Here is a 23,700-nt window from a genome sequence, read left to right as displayed (position 1 = left end):
TTTCTATGTCAGATAGACTATTTCTGTAACATAAACTAACGGAGAAAATGGAAGTCAGATACTTTGTGATTAGATCAATGTATTACGTTCTTTTTTAGTAAAAGAAAAAATGAATGCAGCCAGTTCTTATCAATCATTACCAAAGTCAACAAAAAAGGGATGTTTTAACACGTATATATTCATTAGTTCTCATTTATTGACAATCAAAAATATATTACTCACATATAATTTCTCAATTTTGATATTGTCCTTAAAAATATCTTTACAAAATAATATAATAACTCATAAATTGACTTATATGTTATTTTAAATTAGAAGATATGTTTATTATTCGTTTAATGTAAAAAAGTCAAAACACACTGTTAAAACATAATACTTAGGTATAAAGGACTTTTGAATTACCATTCTGAATTACCTACCTTTGAAGGTTGAAAACTAAGAGGGATTTAATGTGATCCACATTTGTAACTAAGGTTTACTGACATATCCCCGTTTGTTTTAAAATTAACTCTAGAGTTTCACATATTTATCCTCTGGACTGAAATATTTCACTCTCTGTACGTTCGTATTTTGACAATATAAAATAAATAATTTAACCAGAAAAAAAACTCAAGGGCGTACAGTTACATTTTAGTAGGACATTGAAGTGAAAGTATAGTTATTTGTGCAACTAGTGAGCAAAGTGAGCAATTGTTTTACTCGAGAGAAATACTTACTCACGAGCCGTAGGCGAGTGAGGAATGGTTTCTCGAGTGAGGCAGTTGCACTTTGCACTCGAGTTGCGCATTATATTTTTCCTACAGTTACCATAAAAAAAAAAAAAATGGTAAAGAAACGTAACATATTTTTACACAGAAGTGAACTTTTAATATGACATTTAATGAGAAAACAGTACAACAGCTGACCAGCTGATTTACAGCCAGTGCTGCCAACGCATTTCGCGCGCACACGACCTTGTCTGCATTTACGCTCACTATTTCATGCCTTCACGTTGCAAATCTGGAGTGAGACAAAGTAATTAGAGTGAGACAGTGTTAACATTGTCTCACTGATGAGCGAATTGGCCACTTTGCTTTCTCAAATCAGTGAGAGAACATGTACATTGTTAGGTAACTGTAGGAAAAACTAATTTTGCACTTCCCGCGTGATTAAATATCAATACATCTATTACTTATGGATTATTTTATTTGTAGGTTAATATGGGATTTGAACGCTGAACCGGTTCCATCCTGGATTTATCGAGACTATGTAAACGTGGATGGCTTATTCTTTTTTGTATCCATTTCTTAGGACTTTTTCATAATTTTTTTTCTACGTTTGTAAAAAAAACATTAAGTTTAATAATAGTATATTTTATTACTATGGTTTAGAGTGCGTGTTTTTAATACAATATCTTGATTAGTGTTTGCGGAGCAACACGTATCGCTTCTAAATAACTGCAACAACCGTTTGTATACAGTTGTATTGAAATATTCTATTTAAATAAACTGTAGTTTACCAATTTCAAATTCAAAATTATGGGATGAAAATAATCAAGTTCTGACTTAGCACTGCTGCACTCCTACACTGTGATAGATTTTTTAAGTTGCCGATCGAATTAAGATACTGTTCAGCTACGTTTGAGTTCTAACAGCATTTATAATTTAGTTTTATTATACATTCTCGTGACGCTATTAAACAGTTTTTTCTGTGCAAAATAAAGATGATTTGATTTGACTTTAAAATTCTTCCATTGGTTTTCCGAAGAGAATGATTTGTTTTAGTGATAATATAGCTTGATACATAGTTTGATGATAGTTGATATAGTTTTAGAGTCTTAAAACTTATTATTTTGCACTCAAATGGTAGTTTTAAAATTGTGTATTGCATGTATAAATTTGTTATTAAAATTTTTGCCATATATTCAAGTATGCATCACATTTCATTAGGCAAGGGGTAAATGTTTGTAATGAAACCCCATTGAATATATAGATTTTTAAAACCTTTTCTCATGCGTATACCTACAATCTGCAACAGAAAACAATAAAAATATATTGGTTTGGGAATAGAATTCTCCCAGGGATATAATGTCACAATACGCCATTAACAGGGGACGAGTCATATGAACTGACTGATGGATTATTTAGTTTAGTCCCTTCCATAACTCATTTCAATGCACATAATCACTATAACGTGCATTAAACAAATAAAAATAAAGACCTATTATATGTTTAAATTAATGGCTTGTTTCATTTATTAGATTTACTGTTAAGGTTGGACATCTTTCTTTCATTTACTAGTTGTCACAATCATATTTGTGCCTGTAAATGACTTATTTAACATTCAAAATGTAATTAGTTTTATTTATGATTATGTTTATTATCATGAAATTATTTATTTCCGTTAGAAATGGTTATACTTCCTTTAAACGGTGAAACCTGAAATAGATAATTTAAATACCATTCTCTACAGGGTAACTATTTTAACTTGTTAGGTTGTAACATAAACTTTATTTGAAGTATGACATTATTTTACGAGTCCTCGTTTGGATAAAGTGATAGAAACAAGAGTTTTAATGCAAAATTATTTATAAGTTTAATTACTAATACAGTAGTGAATTTCTATGATGTATTTGAAACCCTTTGACTAGTAAACAATTTATAATTAGTTTGCATGAAGAAGTCAGAGAGGATTTTATTTTAGAGGCAAACTAGTTACATATTACTTACCTAACGCCTCACAAGACTGACTGAGCTAAAGCAAGAAGTTAAACCTGAAGTTTTGTGAAACTTGTTTGGGTACAAACTTGACATCTGTGAATCTATGAATCACTTCTATGCTACTAAAAGATTCATCGTGGAATCAGAACGAGTAATTATAAATTAAATCAACTGCAATAGTCTTTGCGGTGATGATATAAAAGTCATCGTAAGGCACATAAATAACGTTATATGTAATTAATAAAACATAATTAAATAAATACTCACATATTAGATTTATTATCTATACAATAAAATAATAACCGATTTACATAGCATGAAAAAAAGGAATAGAATATTTTCTTATCGAACTTAACCCATTTTAGGAGAGAAATTTAAAAAGTATCAATAATTTAATCATTTATTTGAATGATACGAAATGAAACAAACATGTTACATGTACATGTAAGTTCACGATAAAATATTATAATTAGGAAAATAAAAGCATTGTAGTAGTGAATAGGTTTTTATAGGTAGTTTAGTATATGTATTTTATTTTACTAAGCATGATAAGTTTGATTATATTATTTATAAGCTTCTGTACAATATAACTAACAAAGCTATTAGTTTGTAAACATTATTAATTTTACTAATCTGATTTTTGAGCTGATTTACGGAATATCTTCACACCTTATTTCAACATTAATTTATTGTATCTACATTTAAATAATCCATCATTCTTAATATATTTGAGTGAAAATGATGGTCCCTAAGAACTTTTTAAAACAGGTTGACGTAAACTGTAAGCCAGTTATTCTGAAAATATATAATACAACTTTTGAAGGTTCAAATATATAAACACTAGCTGTAGCCCGCGGGCTTTGCCCCGTTTATCTTCTTAATTTTCAAGATTATCTCGTTCGCATGGCTCAATCACGTCCTGGTTGAAGTTTGTTCGCTACGCTCACTCACCTTTAGGTTGGAGCTCGTTCGCTACGCTCACTCACCTTAAGGTTGGAGCTCGTTCGCTGCGCTCACTTGCCTTCAGGTTAGCTCGTTCGCTACGCTAACTCGCCTCCAGGTTGAAGTTCGTTCGCTACGCTCACTCACCTTTTGGTTGCAAATTAGCTGTTGTCATAAATGTAAATAAATAATAGTGCTGCACCCTGTTGGTAATCCTTGTAACTTTAATGCTATTGAACATCATAGAACAGAACCAACTTGTTTAATTGAAACAGCTGTTAAGATTTAATAATTCCATTTCTCATAAGGTTAACATGGGAAACTCCAGAGCCACTGGGGCGGAGCCCGAATGGATTTTTGAAATAAGAATATGCCTATATGTTAATCGGGAATGTGAGCTATCATCATGCCAAATTTCAGCCCAATCCGACCAGTATTTTTCGCGTTCACTTGTCACAAACATACATCCATACATCCATACATCCAAACTTTCTCATTTATAATATTAGTAGGATTAATGAGTGAAAGACGAATTCAGACTTTGTTGTTTTGTTTAAAGTTTAAGCCTTTCAATATTAGCACTAAACTAATTCCAAATCGTAATCAAAGTTATGCATAAGCTGAAATGTTTAAACATTACCAAAACACTATGATTAGGTAACGTGAGCCTAAGAGCTTATAAGGCATGAATATACTTCATTACATGAAAGATTTCTAGGGTAGTAATCAATAGCAAAGTATTGACATGACTTATTTGCTTGTCAGTCCATTTATTTGTGCACATGCCTGTACAATAGGTAGAAATTATAGCTTGCACACAAGATACAATTAAACCCACATTTACAAGCTCTCACCTCAGGCTAGTCAGCAAGCCTCAATATTCACAGCCAACAACAGCTACCCTAGAACAATTATTGTTGGGAGAGACAAGGCTTTGTCTTGTTACTGGGAAATTGACTGTCTAATTAGAACAGGTGATATCAAGTTCATGTATTATATACATAATAAATTAGCATAATAAATCATATCGTATTTATCACATGTTTACACGTATGTATTTAGTAGACTTTTAATGTTTGTATGTAATGTTTTTGGTTTGAACTAATCATAAAAACTGTACCGATTTTGTTGTAAAAAGGTTTATTTGTAAAGGAAAAAAAACTCAGACTTAGACTCTCATATATTTAAATGTTATATTTAAATATATTTACTCCTTGCAATGCTCTTTAATGAATTCTTTACAAATGTTGGTTGCCCCTAGGTTGGAAGAACTCTAGAAAATAAAAATATCAGACAGAGCTTTTTGGCAGTGGAAGCTTGATGTTATTGAAAAATATGAGTGGACCCTGCAAAATATAAATATTCCCCAAAGGTCCTTAGGGGACGCCCCTGGCACTGTTTGTAGTTCTTCCAATAAAGTAATACCTTTAATGAGATCAATTTACCAGTCTTAATTCTACACTGAATTTACTTGCTCACTACTACACTAGTGACTAGTGTTGCACTTAAAAGGTGAATCTTTTGTAGTGGCTTATGATTTACTGAATTACCTTTTGTTTATCAATTAAATACTATTGCATATACTAAAATACCAAGGTTATTGAGAACTAGAAGTGAGTAACAATTTGAATTTATTGCACGGAATTTAATAATACACTTATTTCAGATTACAGTCGTTGTTGTGTTCTTTCAAGTAAAAATGACCTAGAGATACACAATCAGTTGGAAATTTATTGAAACTGTTGAATGGATTTATCAAAGGGGAGGTATGGTGCGGTTTCACACCGATCTCGAAAGTATCAATGGAAGAGTGGTATTTAATCTAATGGTTGAGATGACCTGTACCAAGCAAATCCTTTCGTTGGCCAACGATTAAAAACGAAGGTCGTCTCGCAGTCCAACTGATTGAACAATATTGTATTCAATCGTAGTAATGTTTATCAGAATGTTGCTTTATTATTTTATAGCTAATTTGGCACTTTGGTGGTTCATCTATGTTCAAACTGGCACAACTTCCAACAACACTTCCGCATCAATCGAACCAGCTACCTGCTCCCTTCTCTGATAATAATTTGTTTCCCCCAAAAGATACTGACTGTGACACTCTTTAAAAGAATTGTACCATTTGCTCAACAATGAAAATTAACAATGACTCTGTGTAAAATTCCAACACTATAAAAATCTTATTAAATAACTCTGAATTGCCCTATAAAAACATTTTTACCTATTTATTCTTAATACTATAGGGTTGTTACAATCTAATTAATAAAGCGGATTGCTACAATATGAATGGATGTGAAAATCAGTGATTGAATTTGAACCTGTGAACATGTGCTTACTCTACATGAAATGACAAAACAAGACAGGAAAAATTTTCAAAGGTGCGACTCACTGAAATCTTAAACTAACAAATAAATAACACAAATTACTTACAGTTTGGACGTCCACAAATATGACACAAATAAAGGGGAAGGGATTGGGAAATGTAACTAGCCGGTATTCTACAAGACGCGATCAATTGAACTCGTGAAACGAACGTGTAATTTTCAAATGGCGGAACTGCGTTGGCCGGTAACGAACTTTTTCACTTTTTGACAATGACACTGATACTAATTTCCAATCGCGGAGCAATTATATCCCTTAGGGATATAGGCTGTACGATTTTAAGGAAAAATAAGATTGCCCGACCAAACGCCGCGAAATGAATTTAATTTCCACGAACGAAAAACAATTTTACCGAACTAGCTACGATGAGATTTGGATAGGAACTGGCCCTGCTGGAAGCAAGTGACCATCCGGCTAGACCTTATCCCCTCTCCTACTTTAGTGCGTGGTGCATTCTGGTCTATACTGATCTATTGTTTAAACCAGCTGACTGTTCTTCGCGTTACCCTGTATTGATTTGTTGCCTTTTTACAACAAAATCGGTACAAAACAGTTCGTAAGTATCGTAGGGTAAAAATTATATTAGTAATTTGAACCAATGAATACAAAAAACCCGCATCCTTTGAAACGTACAATCAAAAGATATAACTTTAAATATAAACTAGTTATTACTTGTTACTTATGTTCAACAACTACGATGGCTAAAAGTAATAAATGTACACTTATTTCGAACTATCGTAAATCTTTGCCCTACCAGAAGTATATTATTGGTTTTCACGTCACGTTCTCAAGTAAGGGGGAAAGTGTTAAGACTTAACAGCTTGAACAGCTGTGCGAGTTTAAAACTTGCAGCTCAGGAATTGATCTGGGGAAACAGAGTATTGAAAAAAAGACTAAACATAGGATTTTAATAATAGTCAATAGGTTGGTTTGGACCTTTTCTTGAACAAAAATATACAAAATCGATTACTTTATGAACATTTCTTTATACAGACTGTCCCAAAAGTCCCGGACCGGTTTAATATTTTCTAAACGACAACAGATAAATCTGTAAGATTTTGCACATCAACACCACACTTAAAAATCTACTTTTTTAAGGAACTATCAATTTTCTGTCATATCATGGGGACGTCCCGCAAGGAGTCAGAAATAAATCTTAAATAGAAGCATAGGTTGACGTGGACATCAAATTAAAGACCTTTACTAGTAGATTACAATGCCGTAAATTCAAGCTCAAAAGAACGCCCGAGTAAAAAATGGCAGCCGTTCAAATATTTCTTGAACCTGCCATTTAAAATCTTTGAACGACTGCCATTTTTTACTCAGGCGTTCTTTTGAGCTTGAATTTACGGCATTGTAATCTACTAGTGAGGACCTTTAATTTGATGTGCATATCGACCTATGCTTACGTTAAACAAAATTTTCCTCTTCCTAGGGCTGTGCTCCCAAATGCAAATTAAATGAATCTTTGAACCACTGTCATTCTTGACTTGGTTGTCCGTTTGAGTTCAAATTTGCGGCATTATATTCTGCTAGTAAAGACCTTTAATTTGATGTAAATGTCAACCTATGCTTCTGTTTAAGATTTCCTTCTGACTCCTTGCAGGACGTCCCCATGATGTGACAGAAAAATTGATATTTCCTTAAAAAAGTAGATTTTTTGGTGTGGTGTTGATGTACCAAATCTTGTTGATTTATCTGTTATCGTTTAGAAAATATTAAACCGGTCCGGGACTTTTGGGACAGTCTGTATGTTTCAGATACTAGTGTTCAATCATGAATTTTGCATCAACTATTTTTATAACAGGGTGGAAAAAAGTCCAGGGACTCTCAATTTTTCCAAAACATACTAAATACAGAGCTTCAAAACTTGGTACACAGGTACTGGCACTAAAATAATTTTTACACAATAACTATTTGCAACCACAAATGACCGACCAGCACTAACGATGATGCAACAATTCTATAACATCTTGTTTTAGTTGCGCATTGAGACATTGTACTTCAGTATTGCTTCAAAAATGCATGTATGCAGTATGCTAACTAAATACATGTAAAAATTGCCAGGACCATAACCATGTTTTATATCAATCCAAATGGTAAATATATTCCTGCATTTTATTGGTTAACGGTTGTATTGTTTCCAAGTGTATAATTTTTTGTAATTCCGCAATAACAGGTTTAAAGGCTCTAACTGGTGAATGTCTATCTATGTTATGTGTAGAGGCATTTATTAAACTAAACAGTTCACTCAATTGATTAACACCCTAGATTCCCAAAACTGATGTTTAGGGCACGACGAAGGTTATTTACGATTAAAATTTAATTTAAGCTAACAAAATGTAATTAATTTTAGCCAACTAATTTTGAATAACACATTTGCCTTGGGATACAAATTACGCTCAAAACTAAATTGGCTTATGAATTTCGTTAACATTTAAGGTTATCAAATACGTTTATGGAACGCAGAGGTAATTTGTGTGAAGCATCTGAGGGAGGTCGTGGCTGCTCAACTGGATTTTGATGATGTTTAATTAATATAGACGGAATCCTCAGGCTCCAACAACCGTGTACACATTTACTGTTGTTTATCTGTTATGCTAATTATCATCAGAATTAATCTGTGTATTCGTAGAATCTTTAATGGAAATTTAGCAATTGGGTAGTAAACAGTTTTATTAGGTAACACAAAACAAACTCTTTACGCCGCACTACATTATTTTGACGAACTTCCCACGCAAGGATTTATTCCAGAAAACAGCTGTTTGCCGCCAGCTTGATCAAATGGGGTTTCATTACGTAATACTGTACTGTAATGAGTTTTACCGGACACCAATCAGCTGATTATACTGGATTTAGGTGGCAATGAGTGGTTATAAAAAAAACATAACCTCTCTTAGAGGTTATGACTAGTGATTTTTAGTCCTTTAGTTGGTGGTTATGTATAAGGATTTGTACACATTTAGTAGTATGGGGTAAACTATCGTACGTCACTCGTCCAAAATGTGTTTACCGTACTCGTATGTAAATCCCGTTCTCGAAATTGGTCTCGCACGGGAACGACCACACTCGTCCGGGAAACACTTATTTTCAGGACTAGTAACGTAATATACTATTACACAATTCTGCTTTATGGTAATTAGTAAACAATTGAATATCAAAGCGTAAATGATCCTTTATTAGGTTGATTCAAAAATCAAAACAATTTAATCTAATTAATATGCAGGTTTTGGCAGATATTCAAACAATAAGTTTTCTGTTACCTCATTTACATTCACAGCAGAACATCTAAGGTAACTTATTAGCACAAAATAGCTTTCCGATTGTAACAAACAAGGTTTAAACCAAATCAACAACTTGACGAGCTACGTGAATCGATGTTGAGAGTTACGTGATCAACTCCTGCAACTACGTGACCCTGCAACAACCTCAAAGCGAAATTGAGTTTGCACCTTTATGACATGTGTACAGTTTTAAATAAAACTGCTAATCACAACGAGGCAATAACGTTACACAGCATCAAACCATCATCAAGGTTTTAATATAATTTATGTTGCTTATAATTTCGGTAAATATTTGTTTAGAAATAATACAATCTACTACGGTAAAATCTCCAACACAATTAACTTGTTAAACCCGACAATATGCGACATGTGTATGTACAAGCCTGTTGTATTTTGTCGTCCCTAGATTGTGCATCACATACAGGCATCTGTGTGTGACAGACTGACCTGACTCTAAAACCTGCGAGGTTGTAGTATAACAGGTTTAGAGCTGTTAAGTGTATTGTAACTATGCCCATTTAATGAGAAAATTAAAATGATAGGGATTATGGTCTTTAAAATGTAACGTTAAAAATAATTGTTGCATCCCTCATGTTGGGGATATTGTTTCTGGTGTAACGAAATTCGTGAATGAATGTTTTAAATATTCAAATATATCATATCGGTGCAGATTAGTTTTTCGTTAACGATAAGAACAGAGAAAATCTTAAGTAATTTAACTTAAAGGCGACAGTACTAAAGAAAAATTGTATTTCTTAACTTATTTACTTTCGTTAGATAAATGTATAACGTTTTGTTAAGAAGAAAAATATATGGAAATGTTTTAACCATGATTTTACTTGGTAAATTGAATGCCTTAGGACTACTCTATGCTTGCTTAAAAAATGAAAATTTGTATTTTGGTCCATTTAAAAGGTTTACTAGTGAAGGGTGGTTATTCAAAGGATTATTAAACATTTTAAGCTCAAACTGGCGTTGGTGGATGGCTTGTCAAAGATTTTCCTTACTTCCCTTTCCTTAGTGTTAGTCTTTCATAATGCATGATTTTCACAATAATGTCCTTGGTTAAATAATAATATCCTCGTGACCCATATGATTTGAGTTATTAGTATAGCTATATTAAAATATATAATTTATAATTCTTTTATTTTCGGTTAAGCCGGATAGTGAAAGGTAAAATTAGGTAAAAAGTAAATTACCATTGTAATAGGTTCATTATTTTCTAATAGTAGTTTACGCAACGATTGCGTTAAGTTAGTCTTTACGACACGAGTAGAAAATTTAAAGCACGAGCCTTGGCGAGTGCCTTAAAAACTTCTACGAGTGTAGTTAACACTATTTACGCGAGTTGCGTACACTACTTTACCTACAACAGTGTTTTAATTACTAAAAATCACTTCTCATAACTTCTAGGAGAGGTTATATTTTTGTTTATAACCTCTCATTGCCACTGACAGTGAAGCAAGGAATCAAACACTAATTCACTAATTGCACCATTCAACAATTAAATTGGCCGGAACAGCTGATTAGTTGAATTTCGAATCATTACAATTTTGCTTCTCCTGTCTCAATCCTTGAACCTCATTGGTCCGTTACCCGTGTTGTTATGAGTAAAACTATGCTGTTATGAAAGTAAACAATGCTGTTATGAGATACTTTTCAATTCTAAGAACTGTACTGAAACGGCTACTTTAAAAACGGTCGTAGGTAAAGTAATTTAAATACATTGCTTTTAGTCATGTTAATACTTGAAAATACAGTGTAGGATCCAGAAAGGTTTGACTCCCAAAGAACATCAAAAGCGATGATTTTTGAATGGCGCCATCTCCGCTGCCCTGTCGGAAGCTGGTTTGGAATGGTTCAGGACGCCATTTTCTGCTTAAATTTGAAGATAGAAAATTAAGGTGCTTCCGTGAATCCACCACGAATTCAACAACTCAAGCTGTTGCTGTCATATCAATCATTTTCTTGTTATCGTACTAGTAATGTTGTATAAACTACTTGTATTACATCAGCATCGAAAAATACCTGGTTGCAATGTTATTCATGCACGTATGGATGTCAAACATTACATTTGTTTTTCATTTATTAAATATACTAAACTATGATTTTTTGTAATGAAACCAAATATTTTTCATGTACAGACGATTTGCATTTTCAGTTATACGCATTTTTGTAGTTTTAACGACTAATATTACAAGTAGCTGTTTGCGCAAAAATATTAATATATAATATAATTTATGTAAGTATAAAAGAAGTTTTATTCTGTTTTTATGACTAATAAATCATAATAACCATACTATAAGCTTCATATTTTTACCCAATACTAAATATAACCTACATTACGTATTGATAAAATATTGCAGCTTTTCAATTAAATATGCTTACAGAGCAATAAGTTTATAAATCACTAAGATTTTAGTATGGGAGAGCTGTGTTCTGACGAGGGTATAATTGATGGCAGACAAACCTCTGGGGTGATGCCAACCTTGGCTTGTAACTAACCAGCTGACTAATATCAGCTCTAGAGAGAGTCAGTGACTACAGGAAAGTTTATTATTACGTTTGTATCGATAGAATTTTGTAAAAGTACAATATATATTTGCTTTGGTTAGTATAACATTATTATGATGAAAATATAAACAAACATATTATGTAGGCATATTGATTATTGATCTCAATGATGTATATAGGTATATACTGTAAATAGGTTTCAGTATTTAATTACACTTAATCTTAAATATCTGTATTTTTTTTATTTTACAACAAATCGTACAGATATGTAATAGGCTATCAGACCACTGCATTATAAACCTTTTTAAACCGTTGGAAATAAATAAAAATAAATATAATTAAAATTATATGTATACAGGTTGTTAAAAAATTGGGGGCATAATTTACGCACTGATTCCTTGTGTCAAAATAAAGAGAAAGTCAATAATCAATTTTTTTTTCCAAAATTACTTCGTTAATAAGAAACAGCTGAAATATTACGATTTTTAGTTGTTAAGTGGGGCAAATCTGACTAGCTTTTGCCTTATTCTACTCTTCTATCTTATTGAACTTAGTATAATTTGCTAGTGAATTATAAATTCTAAATAAAAGAATTATTGAATTTTTGAATCAGAATTTCTTTATTAATTTAAGTTAAAAAAATAATATGGCCGCCATTTTAAAATTTTAATTTAAATCAAGAAGATTTTTTTTCTTAAGTGAGTCTCTTCTACCTTAAAATACATACCAACGTTTCATAAAAATCTGTTGCAAAAATTAATAGTTAAACATTTTTAAGTATATTATACTAAATGGTAGATATGGGGTTAAAAAAGCGATTTTTTAAAGCATTTTATTTTTTATTTTCTCTTTATTTTGACCCAAGGATAATCTGCGTAAATTATAGCCCCAACTTTTTAGAATACCCTTTATATAATATTTTATTTATTTTCTTTGCTATTAAATAAACCTTAATTTTTTAGGTAATAAAGGCAAGTAAGTACTGTTGTCGGATAAAAATACACTCCTATGCCCAACTTCCCCATTGTTCTTTGATAATCTTAAAAGCATTTGGTTATAAAGCTTGACCCTCTGTTGTACCCCGGAGTGGTTCGATTTGGCGTCACTCAATCATTATGGGGAAGAAGCAGGTCTTTGAAATTAATTGTGTTTATTATATTTCTTTACTGAAATTTAATAAAGTAAAATCTTAGAATTAGTGAATTATTATATAAAATTACGAGCAGATGTTCAAAATTCGTGTTTTTTATGGTAGCGAATTACTGTTTAAAATTTATTTTCATGATAATATTAGGTTTAAGATATACGGTTTAAGGATATATCTATTAGGTGTCTGATTGTAATATTGATTGGAGCAAACATATTAGTCAAGTAGTTTTAAGAAATATAACCAATAATTGGTTGTTATCAATGAGCTCAGCTCAAAAAGAATTACTTTAGGCTTAAGTTTTGAAACAGTCAATGTGTCAATGTTATGCTAGGGGTAAGCGTTATATTGATTTTACCTCATGTGTAATAAGAAAATGATTAGTGTAATATAACTCATGTGTAATTTAAAAGATCCCTAATACAACATCCTCAACACCCAATCTTTAAAATTGTAAACATTGGTTTTATAAACCAACTAGCAGTTACCCGGCGCGCGTTGCTGCGCTTAACAACTATTATTTTAAATGGCAATTTGTCATTTACGATAAATAATAAAGGTGTATACCAAAAATAAAAATATAATATTTTACTTAATTGCCAGTGGATAAACAATTATGTTTGTTTTATCATTTGGTGTATAAATATATAAGCTGCGTACCTACCACCACGTAAGCACGCAACATACAGCTGTCCATGTGAAAAACATGCTTTTCCTACATTTAAACCGACTATTAAACTTACAGCTGATAATTTTTGCTTCGATCCATTTTTGTGTCATTTTTTAATTCGTCAGTGTAGTAACGTTGCACAGCTTCCTTTACGACAACCCTGATTATTTATAAAACGTATTTGCGTTGCAATGAAGTACTTGTGCTTAAACGTTGAGCAAATCAAATAGGATATTTGTTTAATATATTAACGAAAAATCCACTGTTTATACAAGGTAAATTGTTAAGATGCAACTCAAATTGCAAGTACTGTAAGACACGTTTAACGAGAAAACAAGGCAATAAGTCGGTTCTGTGTTTTCTTTACTGTATTGCCAATTAACACCAAACACCAAACACATGGTGTTTTTTTCTTTTTTCCTTTCTTTTCCTTTCAACGCTAGTGGCATTTCACGAGAGAGTCACGAGAGAATAAATGTTTAGTACAAGCTCAATGTGTTATGTGCTGTTGTGTTTTTGCAAGCTCAATCATATGTATTGTACATTTTAAGAGAAACTTTTGTGTCAAAATAGGTATAAAATTATGTTTTGATGTGTGATTCCAGTACCTCAAAATCAAATATTCATAGAATCTTAAAAACTTAGATATGTAGAAAACAAACAAAAACTAAGAACTACAATACATAGGCCTACTCTTTTTTTGAGTTTGCAAAAATACCACGTTGAGCCTGAATTCTAATATATTCTCAATAACTCAAAATCCTATAGATTTACATATGCAACAATGCATACCTTGTGATTGGCAAGGGAGCAAAGAAAACAGGGAAACAGTGATACCAACCAAATAAACTGGCTTTGTCGTTGAAAAGTGTGTGGGGTAGTTATTGTTTTGGCTGCGTTTATAAAAACAAATCGCAAAAATAAAACACCCTAAAATTACTTTTAGCATAAAAATCTGCTTTGTTCTGCTTGGAAAATATTTCCAGAAATAGGAAAGTCTATACATTTTTAATTAGTCTGTTGCATTGTTTGCCAGTATTACAATGCATCACAGCTTTTTAAATAACAACGTTTCCTTATGAAAAATAAATTAAACTTTTTTTATAATGTATTTTAGTAAAATTAATTACCTCGTATATCTCGACCACGTGGTAAATATCATTGAGTTGCCTCTTTTATTACAAAAATAAAGAATCTGGGAAATACTATGTCTTGAGTTATAAAATGAATGTATTAATTAAAATACTTATTGCATCACTCTTTGTTGCATTTCACAACACAATATCGCATTATCAAAAAAACAATACTAAACTTAAACTCAAAAAAGAATCTCCAGATGAAACCTATACAACGTTCACATACAAAGAATAAAAATAAGTAAGCAATTTAATAAATACGTTAACGACTTACATTTATATGTAACTAAAAATAAATCATGATGAGCTACCGTAATAAGGGAGAAAAAATAAACAAGAACATTATATTTCTATCTTCATATATTTGAGATTAAAAATTTTAGCTGAGCAACACACATACGCAACGCATAATAGTACTAAATCATTGTTTTTAGATGGAGGGGGGACTTAACGTTTGCTTGGATTTAAAACTACTTATAATCTAAAATAATAATTAATACTTAAAATTTTGTTTCATAAAGTGACAATATCTCTTGGTATATTTAGAATTGGAATATTCTATTGGGAGAGTACAAAGTTAGAAGTTACAGTAGGTAACAAAGTTAAACTAGTGCCTTTTGTTATCCCGTCGTCATGAATACCTTTGAAATTATAATATCAATATTGCAATTCTCAATCTTAACAATGTAATTTACTTATTTGTTCCTAAATATTTAAATCGTGTTCATCATTTTAGTACCACGAGTACATATTTATAATTTTTAATTAATTTATAAAGGGTTCTACAACATGTTATTTAAAAGTTTGCCCAAAATACATGTAGCATTCATTTTATTTTATGAATACGGGGTGACCCCAAAATCTCTATTGACCACTCTTGGTATAATAAACCATCCTAAAAAAAAAGACCTGGACCACAGGTAAACTAAAATATGATGTTAATAATTTCCAATTTCAATTATTCACTAGAATCTATATTTTAACGACCCTGGAATTATTATATTGAATATATTGTTTTTTACTATTTATTTTACTGTTTCTCGTATGTTGATTATATTTAAGGTGTCAACCAATTGTGTTCCATCTTGAACAACAACATAATAGATTACTTCCAAACATATCCTTATTTCTTTAACCCTTACCGTTCGTATTAATATGTATTTACCAAACAATTGGTCCGGTATTACTGTTGAATGTTATATTTGTATTTTCGTATTTATTGTATGGATAGCGTTTCATACCCCTGTTATGTTTACATTGTTTATATATTGTTTGCACAGGGTGTTCATAAAATGGAGGACTTAATTTACGAAGCGAGTTGCAAATAAAAAAAAAAAAAATACATCCCATGTGTTTTTTTTAGCATTTGTCTGTCTGTATGTGTGAAAAAACATTAATAGCTTCATAATAGTTCAAGCTTTAAGAGCCTGCAAACAGGTGCATCTTATTTGCCACCAGCTTTGTGTAAAACGTGAATAAGAACACGGAAACTGTTGTTTTACAAAGAAATTAAGCTACATGACATTAGTAAGTTTTATATTAACTTAATTTATACATTGGGCTTAGTTTGGATAAAGAATAACTGAAAAGTTATTTTCTTTGTTGTATACCTACAGTTATTCCTTTTAATTATTGTTATAACGTATGTTAAAATAAACAGATGCTAGGTTACAACATTGCTTAAGAGGAAAAAACTAAAGGCGTAAAGCAGGAAAGGAATAGTTTTGCTTATTTTGACTCAAGGAGTCAATTAGTAAATTATATCTTCACATTTCTTAAACACTCTGAATATTTGTAACATTTTGACTATTATCAGTTAATACATTTGTGTTCTGCCTTGCCATATTGTCGTTGTTGTTTTTCTGCAATGGTTGTTTTGCAGTGTTAATTAGTAAAAAATATTCAACTCTTTGGCTATCGAATCTGTTAAGTGATCCTCTAAAAGCAATTTTTCGAACTTTTATTTTTCATTAAGTATTTATTCCTAAGTACAATAAGCCTGCTTTATTTAACAGTCCTTTACTTTTTTTAATTTAGAGCCAAAGTTCAGTTTATTTTTAAGTGGAGAAAAACATTTGACTAGTTTTAGTACCTTTGGTTCGTCCGCTAAATTACAATGTAAGGTGATTTATACAATGCGATACATAACGTATGGTTTACAGCCAGTAACGTATCAAGTAGAGATGTATCGATGTATCTGTTTCACAAAATGTCGTAAACTACGTATAGAGATGTCTGAAGTTAGTCTCTCGACTATAAAACGTTCAGCAGAAAATCAAATTACGTTAAACTTATTTGTATTCTTCAATACGTAAAAAAACATCGCCTTTTTCTTAAATGGAAAGAATAATTAGAGATTAACTTGACAGCTGAAAAACTACAATCAGTTAAATTAAAATCCTTTAAGGATAAGAGGTGAGGTGCCAAGTGTGTGTCTTGTAACTTGTCTAACATGTTTGGTGAGTTAAATCTTGGAATTGATTAACTTAGGAAACATAATTTCTGTTGAATGTGGTTATGGTATGCATTTGGAATCATTTAAACAAATTTTGATTATATCACTTAATTATTGAACCGTTTTATTAGAGTATTATTCCACAGTTGTTACGATGGTTAAAAACTGCTTAATCGTACAAAAAAAACTTATTTGGACTGGAGCATGCCAGGTAGCTATAATAATATATTTTGGTACTTTTAGGAACAAATATAATTAATTTAACTTTCTAAAGCAGAGCTATAAGTTAACCCTTAAAGTTTTAAAAGATATAGAAATAATATCCCTAGTTTTGTTTCATTTGTATACGGGTCATGTGAACTATTGTATTTTGTTGAACTTTTTCTCTTTTCAATAAATATTATATTTTCTTTACCTAGCTTACAGAGAATTACAGAGAACCACAGGCTACAACAAAGGCAACCTCTTATCATTCGAGTTCTTAAAATATATCAAAATCATAACATCTGTCATAAATAATTAATATATTACTGTCAGTACTAATATGGAGGATTTTGTTTTAATGTAATAAAGATGAAAAAATTCATAACTTTTTTGGTAATTTTCAAATGATTTAATTGATAAATTGTCAAACAAATACCAAGCATTTGTTTTCTGTTATTGCATAAAGTAATTAATTGTCATAGACATTGTACGCAAGCTAAATAAACGGTTAACTCACCCAGCCTTAGTAAACCCACGTTAATTATTCTGTATTGAACCTAATTTATTTAAAGCAAGTGAGACAGAAAGCTACGCAGTTTCATCACTAATTGGTTACTTTGACTATTCAACTTGTCATTAATTATAAATTAGTCCCTAATGGAAACGCAGGTTGATTTCTCAATTTGCTATAATGTATGATGTTTATTCAAACAATAATATACATGGTTTAATTAACATAGAAGTTATATTTGTTTCATAAGAGGTTAGGCAGCTCTATTTACATATATATATATTATATATATATATATATATATATTTCATGAAATCTTGTATCGAATATAAGCATGGAAATGTATTTTTATGAGACATATTGCAATACCTGTTACAAAGAAATATATTTAAGTGGATTGCAAAGATTGCATAGAAACTAGGGTGGATACATCTTTTGTGTAAAAATATCATTAATAAATGCAAATCTTCTTACGATAAAATAATTACATTAGTGATTTACATGGCATAAAATTGATATTGTTTAATTAATGTTTACACGTATTGACACTTAGGTAAGATTTTAATTATTTATGAATATACTAAACGCACAAGCCTTGAAAAAAAACCTTATATCTGTCAATATAAACAATAAAGTTTGATTATAAAGCTTGATTGTTATGTTAATACCTTATAACAATTCTTTTTATTTCAATAACGCATACTATCACCAAATGAAAATAACGTAATATAGTTTTACAGCCATATATTTCGTACAAATACAATATAAAAATCTAGTCAATTTTAAAATGACACTCCATCATTAGTTGGCAGGAATAATAACAAGTTATTAATTTAACAAAAAAACTTACGGTTAAACCTTTTCGAGATTTGGGTACAATCTGCAGTAGACAATTAGGGCGTTATTTTAACGAGTTTCCTAGAATTTATTTCAGTTCAGATATATTTATTTATCATAATTAGTGAGTGATTATTCTAGTTGACATGTTCTAAAGGAGTGAACTAAGCCTTGCAGTGTACAGCACAGTTTGGCTTGTCATATACAGATGTTTGTACATGACGGACAACCAGTGGGATGAAAAACCACAACAATTTGTGCTACGGTTGACAAAGTGTGTAAATGATCACTTGTTGTTAACTTCCTTCTATAATTTCACATTTAAGTTCTTACACAAATAGTAATATCGAAACATAGTTATACAATTGATCAGAATAATATTCATACAGAATATTATATGTATAATTATTGTAAGACAAAAGCTTTAGTCGTTAAGCTTATATTCCTCTGGGAACTTTAAAAGTATTGTAGTTTACGTCTTGAAAATACAAATAATACCTTGATAAGTCAAGTTAGGTTTTGTAGTTTAAATTTAACTTTATAATCTTATACTTTCAATACGGCAAAACAGCTTACTACTTCAATTAACTATATTAGCTACAAGTACGAGTAATATTGTAGGTACTAGTAGTCTACTAAGTAAACAAGATTTAAAATTGTTTGCTTTGTAATAATACCTAACACATTATATATGGTAAAATTTCATGAAAATTAAAAAAAAAATACACAAACTCAAATGTACTTATAATAAACTGTTAGGATTAGTTATCTCCATACAGCTAATGTTCTAACTACTATTCATAAAAAAACCCAAACCCCGATACTGTATAGTGAGATTGATATTAGGAATACTGGGGATTGGTTAAGTTAAGAAATGCTAGGTTAGACTTAAACCCACTTGGTTGAAGACGTGAGCTCACGTAGTCTGAAGGAGTTGATCACGTAACTCCCAACATCGGGTCACGTAGCTCGTCAAGTTGTTGATTTGGTTCAATCTTGTTTGTTATAAATGGCAAGTCATGTGCAACGTATGAAGAACCTCGGTTTTGCCAACGTGTTCGAAATATAAGTAATAAGTTGATTTTTTTTATATTTCGTAAAATGTGTTATTAGTTATTGAAAAAAAAAACAATTACTTGCAAATTGTTAAAACAACAAATTGTCAAATTTTGGCTTTAAAATTTTATGAACAGTGTAGGCCTATTGTTTACAATTTGTATCAGAAGAGTTATAGTATATATACAATATATGTGAGACACAGATAAAATACATAAATAAACTGTATAATTTTCCGATATAAAAAATAGATTAAATTACATTTTTAGACTAGTAATTGTAATACAAACAAGTTCGTTTGTTATGAACCCTAATTACAGTGTTTTCGTATAATACGACGATTGTCTTTACAATTACCAAATAATCTTACCCTCCGTTTTCTTTAGTTATGATAAAAGTCAACACTAAGCTAAGCAAGTAAAGTTAGGTTAATTTAAGTTAAGGGAATTCTTTTACTAGTTCATGTAACAGTATTTAATTTATAATTAAATTAACACCTTATAAGGTGTGTTTATCATAGCTCAATAAGAAACAATCAACAGCTAGTAAACATGTAAACGGTGGTAGAGCCTGAGGATTTTGTCTTCATCAGTTAAAACCTCGTCAAATCCAGTTTATCAGCCACGGACTTCATTGGTTCCCTCATACAAATTATCTTCCCGTTAAATAAACTTCTGTACAAACTTCAAAGAAATATATGAAAAACAAATTTTAAAAAATTAATTCACACGTTTTAAAGTAAATTATAGAGCCGTTGTATAAAATAGTTGTTAAGAACGTCAAATGATTTGTTTTCAACTAAACAATTTTGAAATCTGGAATTTGCGCTCGAAAAGCAAAAACCAGGAAAATAAAATTTATGTCTGAATCTCTTACACATCAGCAGACAGAACTTGCCGCTTCAACAGTTTGAAATAATATTCTTGCGCTCGAGAAATATACCCGAATAAACGAGTTTGTCAGAGAATCTGTCCGACCTTATAAACTGCAAGGAGGTTGTTCACATACAGTTTTTACTAACAATATTTCAATTGGTATGATTACAAAACATATAAGGCCTAATGCTTACCGTATTATTTTTTGAGAATATATAATAAGGTTATTTGTTGGGATCTTACGATGTGTTTATCATTGAACTAAGTTGTCATGAAAAAATGGTTGAACAGATCAATGGTTTTTTACTATTCATAGGTTACAGTATTACAATAATAAATTGAACTATATAAACTAATTTTAGAAATCGAATTCAAAATAATTTTCGTTTCAAAAAGGCTTAAAAATATCAGTTTGTTATGGCACCAATAATAGTAATTGATCTTACAAAAAAACTTTTAAATAGTAATCCTTAAGTGTTATATAGAAAATTGTATGTTACTGTATTCTGTAAAATAACATGCTTGCAATCAGGTTTACCACAAGACCTCAGGGAATTAGGCTCCTACTTGTTGGTTGGAGTTGTAAACCTTCTCACAAGATACAATTAAACCCACATTTACAAGCTCTCACCTCAGGCTAGTCAGCAAGCCGCAATATTCACAGTCAACAACAGCTCCCCGAGAACACTTATTGTTGGAAGAGACAAGGCTTTATCTTGTTACTGGGGAATTGACTGTCTCAACACTACAGAATATCATTTAAGTTTTAACCAGCAATCCATTACCTTGTTTGTTAAAAATGTCATGGAAAAGTTAATTGAAATTTTATGAGAAAAATCCAAACGACGACGAAGGATACAAAACTAAAGTAATGAACATTTTGCATTTACTATTATAATATTAAAAGTATTATTACAAAGATATGATATGTTAGTCACAAAACATCTTTCAAAAGGTAAAACGCAGTTTAAGACACACTTTATCAGCCGCAGTATGAGGTTCGTTTCACTCTTTCCCGTTATATCTCGTGGTTGAACACAGCATCCCTAGCTGTGTGTAGCTAATGATCAGGTAGGGAAGTGTAGCTAAAGGACTGAGGGAGAATAAAAGCCAAAAGCTTTTTGTTAAGCTGAGGAGGAATACCATGCAATAAAAGTTAAACCTGAATATTAGAGGCACAGAACAATATTTATGATATATTTAACATTTAATAAAGAAACACATGTTTTCATCGTCAAATGTGATAACACTAGTGCTTACCTTTCAATTCGTTAAAATGTGTATTAGTTATAGGAGCGTGATTACTTGACAGTTAATTAAATTTGAATGTTTCAGTGTAAGATTTTCTTTTTGGCAAAGCACGTACTATGCTATAGTACGTGCTATTGTTTTTAGTTTAATTAAGACTTGTTTAGAATTGTTTAATTAATTGTAATTTTGAATATTCTTGATAAAGTAAAATTCAGTGTATGATTAATGTATTAAATTAGTAGGAGATACATTTAACTATCAAACAGTATTTAATAAATTATTTAATGGGAATAGAAAAGAGTTAATCCAATCATATATCATATGATCTTTACTGAACGGTAAGGGTACTTACTGTTATTTTGGGAGGGGCTTTGGGAGGGGGCTTTGGAAGGGGGTCTTTGGGAGGGGGGCTTATGCACTTGCAATATTGACATTCCAAGAAACGAGAACACACTCTTCCAGTTTGTAATGTTTATTGGAATAAACTTATGTCTAGTTTGGAACACATATGGTTGAGAGATGGAGAGCTTATGAATAATGTTAGACGACTACTTTGTTATTTACGGGAAAATTATTTAAGTTAAATAATACAGATTTTATATCTGTCATAATATGCTTATTCTATATGTTACCCAATAATCATAAGGGTCATTTTACAGACCCTTTAAGCTATGTAGCATCATGTCACATGTTGAAATTATACATATAATTTGATCATTGTCATAGGTTAGATTTAGTGTGAATGTTATAGAGTAGCTAAAACAGAAGAGCACAGATTGTCTACTCAGCAAAGTTGAGATTGGACAAACTTGGACACTTCCCTGGTCCAGAAACTGGCAAAGTTGTGTCCAACACGTGATTGGATCACTAAATGTTGCTAAGGTTTGATTTAATACCTCTTAAAACTGAAACAAGTGCTCTTATTATTTGGCACGTACTTTTACTTTTCATAAATTGTTTTGTATGATTTTATACTATGCTAGAAGTTGTAAAGGTTAACACTTTTAGCATGTTAACTGAATAACATTGCTTAAGAAGTTTTTTTTTTATTTACCAAGAAAGTGGCTTAGGTTTGGAACAGCAGAAAACTAAAGATATCCCTTAACTTTTTTGGCAGTTGGCGAAATCGGAGACTGATAAGTATAAAACAGCTAAGTCTATTAAATGTTTATTATTCATCAACAAACACATCTTGCAATTTGTAGCAATAACAAAGGGATATTACAAACTATTGTTTCGTTGTATTATTAAATGTAGGGGAATTACTATCGCAAAATAGTCATTAAAATGTGTTAAAAATGCCAGCCTTTCTAAAACTTTGGTGTCTGTTCATACATTTGTGATCACCATCATACAACAACGTCAAAAGCACAGTTCACCTTACTGTCACAACTTTGTGAGGTTGGCATTTATTTAAATGACATTGCATAGTTTATAAAAAAAATCAAAGTACTGTATACGAGGGTTTAAGATATAATGTTACATTTTATTGATATTGCAACATAAACATTTATACTACATATTGTACAGTACATATTGTGTTACCTATTTATTTGATCAACTTTAATAGATTAGTTTGCTAAAGATGGTGTTGTAAGAAGCGTCATGTTTAAGTCCTGTGCTATAAGATTGTATTTAATAATACCCCCGAGATGTGACATTATTCGATTCTATACAAATTCTATACTGAATGATAACATCTCAGAAAGCCGTTATTAGCTCATCATGTACGTA

This window comes from Macrosteles quadrilineatus, unplaced genomic scaffold (assembly GCF_028750875.1).
Source record: "Macrosteles quadrilineatus isolate MER2022 unplaced genomic scaffold, UCM_ALF_1.0 Scaffold_2__2_contigs__length_208266976, whole genome shotgun sequence".
Classification (NCBI taxonomy): Eukaryota; Metazoa; Arthropoda; class Insecta; order Hemiptera; family Cicadellidae; genus Macrosteles; species Macrosteles quadrilineatus.
Note: the sequence above shows the minus strand (reverse complement) of the source record.